The sequence below is a fragment of the Monodelphis domestica genome, chromosome 3, assembly GCF_027887165.1.
Source record: "Monodelphis domestica isolate mMonDom1 chromosome 3, mMonDom1.pri, whole genome shotgun sequence".
Taxonomy (NCBI): Eukaryota; Metazoa; Chordata; class Mammalia; order Didelphimorphia; family Didelphidae; genus Monodelphis; species Monodelphis domestica.
Window position 1 is genome coordinate 469,172,511 of NC_077229.1, and position 12,808 is coordinate 469,185,318.

Consider the following 12,808-nt stretch of genomic DNA (forward strand, 5'->3'; position numbering starts at 1 on the left):
CACATTAAGAATCCTCTTGGTTGTTCATTCATTCATGACTGACTGGTGTTTTCCTGGCAAAGATACTGAAGTGGGTTTGCCATATCCTCTTCCAGCTCATTTTATGGATGAGAAAACATTTTACAGATGGGGCAAACAGAGTTAAGTTATTTGCCCAGGATCATACAGCTAGGAAATGTTTGAGGTTAGATTTGAACTCATGGAGATGTCTTCCTGATTCCAAGTCTGGTGCTCTACCAACTGCATCACTAATTGCCCTTGTTAAGAACCTCTACCCTAATAAAGTAGAGGGGCTGGCTAACAGATGTAGGTTAATACTTAATTGCATTGAGAATTAAATGCATTAAGAATATAAGAAAATGGGGACTTCCGGTGAAGATGGCGGCTTAGAGAAAGCTGAAGCTCAGATCTCCGGAAAACCCTTCCCGACCAATCTCAAACGATAAGCTCCTAAGGCGCCGAAATTCAAAACGATCAACAGCACAGACCCTGGGAACCCTCCTCCTGGACCTGGACCCGGTTCAAAAGGTACGGCTCCCCTCAAAAGCCAGAACCCGAGATCACTCGGACCTCAGGGGTAGGAGCGCAGAGTCCAAGGCTCCCGGAAGCCGCAGCCCAGCCGGGCTCAGAGAGCAGAACCCTCAGGGCCTTCTACCCAAGTCGTTGGAGTCCGGGTGAAAGTTACTGCCTGGGGCTTCCGCTGCAGAGAGCTGGTCTAAACAACAGCAACCCTCAGGGCGGGCAAAACAGCCTCACGGGCTGGATCCTGCTATCCAAGTCTCAGTGAAAGTCTGTGCGCTCGGAGCTTGGGGAAGCTGCAGCCCACCCCCCCCCCGCAGGCCGACAAAACAGCCTCACGGCCAGCGATTCTGAAGGCAACTTCCGGAAAGCGAGCCAGGGGGAGAGTGTGGCCTCGTGGTCTGACCCTTCCATTCCAGTTCCAGTGAGGCATATTCAGTTTAACCCAGGGAAAGTTCATAGAAGGGACAATCTGCCCCGGACTAAAGCCTCTAATCACCAGACAGAGATAAGAAAAGCTAATCCTCCACATTCAGAGATGGCAGCAAACTCCACAGAAGCACAGAAGCCCCAAAATACCAAGAAAAATAAGAAGAAAGGGGCGACTTTGGACACATTCTATGGAGCCAAAATACAAAATACAGAGCAGATAGAAGAAGATATACAAGAAAATTCTCCAAAATCTTCCAAAGGAAATAGAAACTCTCCACAAACCCATGAAGAATTTGAATCAGAAATGACCAAAAAGATGGAAGCCCTCTGGGAGGAAAAGTGGGAAATAATGCAAAAGAAATTCATGCATCTACAAAACCAGTTTGACCAAACTGTAAAAGAAAACCAGGCTTTAAAGCAAGAACTAATAAAGCAAAGCCAAAACACCAAGAAATTAGAAGAGAACATAAAATATCTCACCGACAAGGTGATAGATCTGGAAAATAGAGGGAGAAGAGAAAATTTAAGAATAATTGGACTCCCAGAAAAGCCAGAAATAAACACCAAACTGGACATGGTGATACAAGATATAATCAAAGAAAATTGCCCAGAGATTCTAGAACAAGGGGGCAATACAGCCACTGACAGAGCTCACAGAACACCTTCTACACTAAACCCCCAAAAGACAACTCCCAGGAATGTAATTGCCAAATTCCAAAGCTATCAAACAAAAGAAAAAATCCTACAGGAAGCCAGAAAAAGACAATTTAGATATAAAGGAATGCCAATCAGGGTCACACAAGACCTTGCAAGTTCTACTCTGAATGATCGTAAGGCATGGAACATGATCTTCAGAAAGGCAAGAGAGCTGGGTCTCCAACCAAGAATCAGCTACCCAGCAAAACTGACTATATACTTCCAAGGGAAAGTATGGGCATTCAACAAAATAGAAGACTTCCAACTTTTTGCAAAGAAAAGACCAGAGCTCTGTGGAAAGTTTGATACCGAAAATCAAAGAGCAAGGAATACCTGAAAAGGTAAATATTAAGGAAAGGGGAAAAATGTTATCTTCTTCTTTTACTCAAACTCTCTTCTATAAGGACTACATTTATATCAACCTATGTATACTAACATGTGGGGAAAATGTAATGTATAAATAGGGGGTAAAGAAAGACCAAATAGAATAATGGTTCTCACACAAAGATTCACATGGGAAGGGGAGGGGAAGAAAACTCCTAAAAGAAGGAGAGGAAGAGGGGGGGGGGGTTACTTAAACCTCAATCTCAGGGAAATCAACTCTGAGAGGGAAAAACATCCAGATCCATTGGGATCTTGAATTCTATCTTACCCAACAAGGGTAAGGAGAAGGGAAAACCAAGGGGGGGAGGGGGAGAGGGAGAACAAAAAGGGAGGGAAAGAGAGGGGGGAGGGGGAAGGAAGAAAAAGGGAGGGACTAAAAAGGGAAACATCAAGGGAGGGGACAAGGGGGATTGATTCAAAGTAAATCACTGGACTAAAAGGTAGAGCCGAAGAAGAAAAGGTTAGAATTAGGGAAGGCAATCAAAATGCCAGGGAGTCCACAAATGACAATCATAACTTTGAACGTGAATGGGATGAACTCACCCATAAAACGTAGACGAATAGCAGAATGGATTAGAATCCAAAACCCTACCATATGTTGTCTTCAAGAAACACACATGAGGCGGGTTGACACCCACAAGGTCAGAATTAAAGGATGGAGTAAGACCTTCTGGGCCTCAACTGATAGAAAGAAGGCAGGAGTGGTAATCATGATATCTGATAAAGCCAATGCAAAAATAGACCTGATCAAAAGGGATAGGGAAGGTAATTATATTTTGTTAAAAGGAACTATAGACAACGAGGAAATATCATTAATCAACATGTATGCACCAAATAATATAGCACCCAAATTTCTAATGGAGAAACTAGGAGAATTGAAGGAAGAAATAGACAATAAAACCATACTAGTGGGAGACTTAAACCAACCATTATCAAATTTAGATAAATCAAATCAAAAAATAAATAACAAAGAGGTAAATGAAGTGAATGAAATCTTAGAAAAATTAGAATTAATAGACATATGGAGAAAAATAAATAGGGATAAAAAGGAATACACCTTCTTCTCAGCACCACATGGCACATTCACAAAAATTGACCATACATTAGGTCACAGACACATAGCACACAAATGCAAAAAAGCAGAAATAATGAATGCAGCCTTCTCAGATCACAAGGCAATAAAAATAATGATTAGTAATGGTACATGGAAAACCAAATCTAAAACCAATTGGAAATTAAACAATATGATACTCCAAAACCGTTTAGTTAAAGAAGAAATCATAGAAACAATTAATAATTTCATCAAGGAAAATGACAATGGCGAAACATCCTTTCAAACCTTTTCGGATGCAGCCAAAGCGGTAATCAGAGGCAAATTCATATCCCTGAAAGCTTATATTAACAAACAAGGGAGAGCAGAGATCAATCAATTGGAAATGCAATTGAAAAAACTCGAAAGCAATCAAATTAAAAACCCCCAGCAGAAAACCAAATTAGAAATCCTAAAAATTAAGGGGGAAATTAATAAAATCGAAAGTGATAGAACTATTGATTTAATAAATAAGACAAGAAGCTGGTACTTTGAAAAAACAAACAAAATAGACAAAGTACTGGTCAATCTAATTAAAAAAAGGAAGGAAGAAAAGCAAATTCACAGCATTAAAGATGAAAAGGGGGACAGCACCTCCAATGAGGAGGAAATTAAGGCAATCATTAGAAATTACTTTGCCCAATTATATGGCAATAAATACACCAATTTAGGAGAAATGGATGAATATATACAAAAATACAAACTGCCTAGACTAACAGAAGAGGAAATAGAATTCTTAAATAATCCCATATCAGAAATTGAAATCCATCAAGCCATCAAAGAACTTCCTAAGAAAAAATCCCCAGGGCCTGATGGATTCACCTGTGAATTCTATCAAACATTCAGAGAACAGTTAATCCCAATACTATACAAACTATTTGACATAATAAGCAAAGAAGGAGTTCTACCAAACTCCTTTTACGACACAAACATGGTACTGATTCCAAAACCAGGCAGGTCAAAAACAGAGAAAGAAAACTATAGGCCAATCTCCCTAATGAATATAGATGCAAAAATCTTAAATAGGATACTAGCAAAAAGACTCCAGCAAGTGATCAGAAGGATCATTCACCATGATCAAGTAGGATTCATACCAGGGATGCAGGGCTGGTTCAACATTAGGAAAACCATCCACATAATTGACCACATCAACAAGCAAACTAGCAAGAACCACATGATTATCTCAATAGATGCAGAAAAAGCCTTTGATAAAATACAACACCCATTCCTATTAAAAACACTAGAAAGCATAGGAATAGAAGGGTCATTCCTAAAAATAATAAACAGTATATATCTAAAACCAACAGCTAATATCATCTGCAATGGGGATAAACTAGATGCATTCCCAATAAGATCAGGAGTGAAACAAGGATGCCCATTATCACCTCTACTATTTGACATTGTACTAGAAACACTAGCAGTAGCAATTAGAGAAGATAAAGGAATTGAAGGCATCAAAATAGGCAAGGAGGAGACCAAGTTATCACTCTTTGCAGATGACATGATGGTCTACTTAAAGAATCCTAGAGATTCAACCAAAAAGCTAATTGAAATAATCAACAACTTTAGCAAAGTTGCAGGATACAAAATAAACCCACATAAATCATCAGCTTTTCTATTTATCTCCAACACAGCTCAGCAGCAAGAACTAGAAAGAGAAATCCCATTCAAAATCACCTTAGACAAAATAAAATACCTAGGAATCTATCTCCCAAGACAAACACAGGAACTATATGAACACAACTACAAAACACTCGCCACACAACTAAAACTAGACTTGAACAAATGGAAAAACATTAACTGCTCATGGATAGGACGAGCCAATATAATAAAAATGACCATCCTACCCAAACTTATTTATCTATTTAGTGCCATACCCATTGAACTACCAAAATACTTCTTCACTGATTTAGAAAAAACCATAAAAAAGTTCATTTGGAAGAACAAAAGATCAAGGATATCCAGGGAAATAATGAAAAAAAAACACATATGATGGGGGCCTTGCAGTCCCTGACCTTAAACTATATTACAAAGCAGCAGTCATCAAAACAATTTGGTACTGGCTAAGAAACAGAAAGGAAGATCAGTGGAATAGACTGGGGGAAAGCGACCTCAGCAAGACAGTATACGATAAACCCAAAGATCCCATCTTTTGGGACAAAAATCCACTATTCGATAAAAACTGCTGGGAAAATTGGAAGACAGTGTGGGAGAGACTAGGAATAGATCAACACCTCACACCCTACACCAAGATAAATTCAAAATGGGTGAGTGACTTAAACATAAAGAAGGAAACCATAAGTAAATTGGGTAAACACAGAATAGTATACATGTCAGACCTTTGGGAGGGGAAAGGCTTTAAAACCAAGCAAGATATAGAAAGAATCACAAAATGTAAAATAAATAATTTTGACTATATCAAACTAAAAAGCTTTTGTACAAACAAAACCAATATAACTAAAATCAGAAGGAAAACAACAAATTGGGAAAAAATCTTCATAGAAACCTCTGACAAAGGTTTAATTACTCATATTTATAATGAGCTAAATCAATTGTACAAAAAATCAAGCCATTCTCCAATTGATAAATGGGCAAGGGAAATGGATAGGCAGTTCTCAGATAAAGAAATCAAAACTATTAACAAGCACATGAAGAAGTGCTCTACATCTCTTATAATCAGAGAGATGCAAATCAAAACAACTCTGAGGTATCACCTCACACCTAGCAGATTGGCTAACATTACAGCAAAGGAAAGTAATGAATGCTGGAGGGGATGTGGCAAAGTAGGGACATTAATTCATTGCTGGTGGAGTTGTGAATTGATCCAACCATTCTGGAGGGCAATTTGGAACTATGCCCAAAGGGCAACAAAAGAATATCTACCCTTTGACCCAGCCATAGCACTGCTGGGTCTGTACCCCAAAGAGATAATGGACACAAAGACTTGTACAAAAATATTCATAGCTGCGCTCTTTGTGGTGGCCCAAAACTGGAAAACGAGGGGATGCCCATCAATTGGGGAATGGCTGAACAAACTGTGGTATATGTTGGTGATGGAGTACTATTGTGCTAAAAGGAATAATAAAGTGGAGAAGTTCCATGGAGACTGGAACAACCTCCAGGAAGTGATGCAGAGCGAGAGGAGCAGAACCAGGAGAACATTGTACACAGAGACGAATACACTGTGGTATAATCGAACGTAATGGACTTCTCCATTAGTGGCGGTGCAATGTCCCTGAACAACTTGCAGGGATCCAGGAGAAAAAAACACCATTCATAAGCAAAGGATAAACTATGGGAGTGGAAACACCGAGAAAAAGCAACTGCCTGAATACAGAGGTTGAGGGGACATGACAGAGGATAGACTCTAAATGAACACTCTAATGCAAATACTATCAACAAAGCAATGGGTTTAAATCAAGAAAACATCTAATGCCCAGTGGATTTACGCGTCGGCTATGGGGGGTGGGGGGGAGGAAAAGAAAATGATCTATGTCTTTAACGAATAATGCTTGGAAATGATCAAATAAAATATATAAAAAAAAACATAAAAAGAGAAATTTGTTAAAAAAAAAAAAAGAATATAAGAAAATGGGTAAGGAGGACTATGTACTAGAGACTGACCAAGACTGAGAATGAAATAAATGTATTCTCTCATCTTTGAAAATATTCCTCTCCACTCTTTCTCACAGTGAGGCACACACATGCATGCATGGGCACACAAGCACTAGATTAATCAGGAAGAGCTGAGTTTGAATTCTGCCTCTCTTGGCCTCAGTTTCCTCATCTGTAAAATGAAGCTAATAATAACCTCTATCTCAGAGGACTATTGCAACAATCAAATTAGATGATGTAATATATTCAGAGCACTTAAAGGGTTATACATATGTTGGCTATTACTAATATTATACATATGCATATATATATGCCTAGAGTCATAAAATCCTAGAATTGGATAGAGCTCTTCACACATCTCTATGCAGATATATTTCACATTGATGACCATCTGGGTCATGCATTAGCTGGAAGATTCATTAAGGCCAGGAAGTCAAAACCATTAGAGACTTACCAAACCAAATATAATAAACAAACTCCCATCTTAATTGGAATTAGCTTTGTTGCTACTCTCCATCATTCAAGATCAACAGCATTCTGGAAGCCTCACAAATGCTTGGGATTTTATTCCTCTTGGTTGAAATCAAAGTTAAAGACACTTGCATTATTCACAGTGTGCTAAGTGTTCTGGCACTTTGACAGGCAAGGACATATCTGGATATCAATCCACAGTTAGACGTGCCTAAATCTGAATGGACAGCTTTCTATTTGGCTCATAGAATATATCTATATACATATACGTCATGCGTCAGAGGTGGAAACAGAGGTAGATACACTATTGCCCTTCTGTTCTAAAGATGGTTCCGCTGAAGAAAATTACTTTATGTATTGCATAGAATACATAGAGTTCTCACGTGTGACTAAGAAGCCAGATGCAGGACCAAAAGTCATTTCCATACTATGCAGGCATGCTTGTGCTTAAAGAGGAGTCTACAGGTAATAACCAAAAATTCCATGGCCATTTGCAACCTTGACTGATAGACGTGAATTTAGTTTAAAAGTTTTACTTTAAAAGAGCAGCCCTGTTCCTTACTTTATGATTCAGTTACTGAGTGAGCTAATGGTAGAAAAACAAAACTAGGATTGAAAACAGTTTCAGAGGCCATTAGGATTATTCCCCCAATTTTACAGATGAAGAAACTGAGGCTTAGAGTGGTTAAGTGACTTGATCAGCCAATAAATAACTTAGGTAGGATTTGAAACTAGGTCTTCCTGACTACAAGTCCAAACTTCTGTCCACTATAACACATTGCCTCTCATCTTTGTCTGTGGCTATTCTGGTTTGCTCTTCTCCACAGATGAATTCAATTCGTGTCAACTAGAATTTATTAAGAAACAACTAAGTGCAAACATTTGTGCAGGTGTTATTCTGTATTCCTGTTTCTTTGTTGTTCAGTCCTTTCAGGCATGCCCAACTCTTCATGACCCAATTTGGGAGTTTCTTGGCAAAGATACTGAAGTGATTTGCTGTTTCCTTCTTCAGCTTATTTTGCAGATAAAGAATCTGAAGCAAACAGAGTTAAGTGAGTTGCCCAGGGTCACACAGCTAGTATCTATGGTCGGATTTGATCTCAGGTCTTCCTGATTCCAGGGACAGCTAGGTGCCATAGACTCATCTTCATAAACTCAGAATCTGGCTTCAAACTCACTACCTGTGTGACATTGGGCAAATCTCTTAACACTAATTAACTCAGTTCCTCACCTACAAAATGAACTGGAGAAGGAAATGGCAAATTACTAGATTCTCTCTGCCAAGAAAATTACAAATAGGGTCACAAAGAGTCAGACCCAAATGAAAAACGACTGAACAACTTCATGACTAAAGACCTGACTCTCTATCCGCTGAGCCATCCAGTCACCTGATTATTTCTAGAAGTCCTTACAGCATTTCTTTCTTCTCTACATCTCTTCTTCTACCTGCTCACTATATGATAACTTCTGGGGGAGTCCAGGTGCTGTTCATGTCAGATACGTTCCTAGGATACTCCCCAGGAGGTGTGCCTTCAAGGTCATGGTTTCAGTTCTGGCAGACTGGCTGTGTTCTAAGCCTTTGTGGATAGTTAGTGTCTTTGTCCTTCTATTTGATGGTTTCAAGGGCTTACAGATCTCTGTGGAGAAACTGCTCAAGGTGCCAGATACAACAAGAGAAAACCTACCAAGAAAAAGCAATAATGCCAGTGGCAACCACCACAAATACAGATAAGATGAGCTAAGGTGGGAACGTCCTCAGGTCGGATGTCATCCCAAACCACAAAAGCCATATACGAAGTGTGCCCTACACAGTTCACTGAGGGTCTTTTTAACCTGAAGAAAACTACAAACCTAAACTAAGTATTGAGGAACCTGGGAATCTAGTCCCAGTTCAACATATAATTAGCTGCATGGCGTTAGACAAAGCTCTTAACCTCTCTTTTCATTACCTAATACATCTGTGAAATAAATAGTCAATCTCTAAAGTTCCTGCAGGTTCTTCAATTTAATAATTCTATAAAAACAATATACCCACTTTGCAATCAGAGCTCCATTATGAATAACTGTGCCAAGCAAGGTCACTTTGGAGTTTTATGGTCATAATCTAAATATTGTACTTGGGCACAATAGTGACTGATTTTTTGGCAGTAAGTAAAGCGTGTCAATAGTTTTAGACAAAGCAGACACAAAATTCAGGACAGTGTATCCCTATCTTTTAATCAGCAACAGGCATAGCATTTGGCCGGGTAGAATTTAGTCACAAGAAATAGCTAAGAATGGGGAATGGTTCTATGCTTCCATTCTGATGTACAGCAGAAGGCCAGTATTATCTTACTTGTAAATTTAGGTTCACATTTAGGGAAAATTTCCTTTCAATGTGATCTCTCCAAAAGTATAAGTAGTATAGTAGCCCCTCACCTCTAAACTGAAATCTTTAAGCAAGGGCTAGATGAGCATTTATTGGAGTCATTAAAAAGGGATGTTTGCACAGGTTCAAATGGGCTAGATGATTTCTGAGGTTGTTTCCAACTCTGAAATTCTATATGCTGAGGAAGTCAGGGATGGCCAACTTCCCACTTGGATGCAACAATAAGGACCATATGACACAGGAAACAGGTGCGCAGGGGGAACAGCAACTCAGGCAGCAGACCCAGGACACCTGCTACAGAATACTTTCCAGGGGCACTGATTGTAAACAGATTAACAGCATCTGAATGAGGGATGCCAGCATTCTTGAGAACAGTCATCTTGTTTGAGATGATTCAAAGCAAGCTTGAAGACCCAGTGAGGTATTTAGGATACTCAATAAATTAGGCCAGGATTATAAAACATGGAAAACTCCTCTACTTAGAGCAGCACTGAATGTTCATGCCTTCCTTCCTTTATGTGTGTAAGTATAGCTCCTTAGGGATTCCTTTCTTAGAAATTGAGCCCAGATGGTAAGGAACCCATTTGTGTTTTCTGTGCCTTTAAGTATTAGAAAGTGAGCCAATGCATGACCCACCATAGACAAATCATAAAAGAAATTTGCCTTAGATGGTCTTGTTCTGGGCTTTACTAACTCAGCATATCACTAAGACTATTACACAGAGACTTTCCTTCTCTTTATAAATAGGAAGTGCTAGCAGGGAAGTGAAGTAGTCATCAACAAAGTAAGAAGTTATCATAGGCAATGTTTAATTTCATACCAAAAGAACAGCTTTGAGGTCTTAATTAACAGGACTATCTAGTTACTGTGATTTTTTTCTTATCTAATCTCATAACACTTTTTTACTCCTTATATATTTCTTACCATTTATATTCTGATTTGCATTATACTTGTTCATGCGACTTTTCTTCCCCTCACTAGATGCTAAGCACCTTAAAAGACTTATTGATTTTTGTATTTTTCATTTACCAGCACACACATAACAAATATTTAAAGAATGTATTATTTTATCAGTTATTTCATTCTATCCATAGGAGCAGCATTTAGGTGGTACAAATATTAGATCTGGCATCGGGAAGCCCTAAGTTCAAATCTGACCTCAGATAATTACTAGCTAAATAACAACAGACAAGTCACTTAACCTCTGTTTGCCTCAATTTCTTTGACTATAAAATGGGATAATACATCACAAGTTGGTTGTGAGGATCAAATGATATAATATTTATATATTGCTTAGCCCAATGCCTAGCACAAATTAGGTGCTATATAAATGCTTCTTCCTTTTCCTTCCTCTTTCCAAAGTGGGAACACCCAATGGAGACTACAATTCATCTGTGACTTAGGAGATAAGCCCTGAAGTACTGTCTGAGTCAAAAGATTAAGTGTTCAAGGTCCTATTTTGTTGCTGTTCAGTTATTTTCAGGCTTGTCTGATACTTCATGATCCCTTTTAGGATTTTCTGGGAAAGATATTGGAGTAGTTTGCCATTTCATTCTTTAACTCATTTTATAAATGAGGAAACAAACACAAATATGGTTAAGGGACTTGCCTAGCTAGTATGTGCCTGAGACTAGATTTGAACTCAGGAAGTTGTCTTCCTGACTGCAGGTCCAGTATTCTATCCACTGTGCCACCTAGCTGTCCTTTTACCACCTAACTGGTCCTAAGGTGCATATCAAAGGAATGTGAACTCAAGTATTCCTGATTTGATGGACAATACTCCTCAGTCCCGACATTGCATAGAATCCAATTAACAAATACCTAATGAATTGTAATATTTCAGTCAGGAGACATCAGATTAATTCAACCCATACAAGGTTTTCTTCCTTCTACAATATACCTGACACAGCCATCCAGCATTTATTTAAAGTCCTCTAGTGATAAAAAGTCTATTCTGCTTTTAGAAAACTCTTAATTGTTTAGATTTTCATTATGTTAAAATCAATTTTTTCACTTTGCAGCTTCTACACCCTTGCTCTTTCTTCTACCTTCTGGGGCCAAGTCAAATAAGTCTAACACATCTTATACCTCATAGCCCTTTGCATATTATTTAAAGACAAATGTCATTTTCCCCCCACGCTTTCTCTTTCCATCAAATATCTCTCCTTCCTCCAAATGATCCTCATTTTTTTTTTGCCGTCTTGATTAACCATCCTTGAACACTGTCCAACTTAATATCTTTCCTATAATGGAGCACCTAAAATTTAACACAATAATGCAGATTTGGGCAAGACTTCATAGTTCCATACTGTTTCTAGGATAAAATACTATCTCCAGGGTTGGGCAGATTGCTAGCTATAACATTAAGATAAAAAAATAGAAAGTGAAGAGTAAGCCTAAGCAAAGAAAATAGATCTGTAATATGATGGTTCACTTAGAAAGTACTTAGAGAGTCAGCTAAAAAATAACTGAAATAATTAATAGCCAGAAAAGTTGCAGGATACAAGAAAAATCCACATAAATCACTAGCTTTCCTAGGTATAACCAAAGAAACCCAATATGAGCTAGGAGAAATTCCATTCAAAATTATTATAGATGCCATAAAATTCTTGGGAAGGAATCCACCAAAGTTAACCTGAAAATTATATGAATCTAATTATAAAATATCCTTTGAAGATACAAAGACAAAGAAAAAAGGAAATGGATATTTTGTTAATGTACCAGGCACTGTGGGGATTCAAGAATAAACAAAAAGATAATCCCTGCCCTTTAGAAATTTACATTCAAATGCAGAAAGATAATCTGCTTTATAGTCCAGAAAAATTCAGGTGAGGGACTAGAAGGGAATAAAGGCAAACTAGCATGAGCCTGTCCACAAAATGGAAACTCCAGGAGTCTTCCCCATAAAAGGGAGAAAGAAAGTAGGCTTTATAGAGGGATATACAAAGATGAGTAGACTGTGGGAATAGTAGGCTGCTCCAGGGCAAGGAAGCCCCCAGGTCTGAGAAAAGTTTAGTAAGCAGTATAAGGGACGGGTTTCAAATCCAAAGAATATCATGAATAAAGCTAAGAGGGACCTAAATAAATGGAAAATATTAATCACTCGAGTAGGCTGCATTAATATAAAAATAAGAATATTATCTAAATCATTTTTCTACAGTTCTCTACCAAACTCTAAAAAGAATGATTTATAGATTTGGGGAAAATAGCAATTAAAGGCAAATGGAGAAACA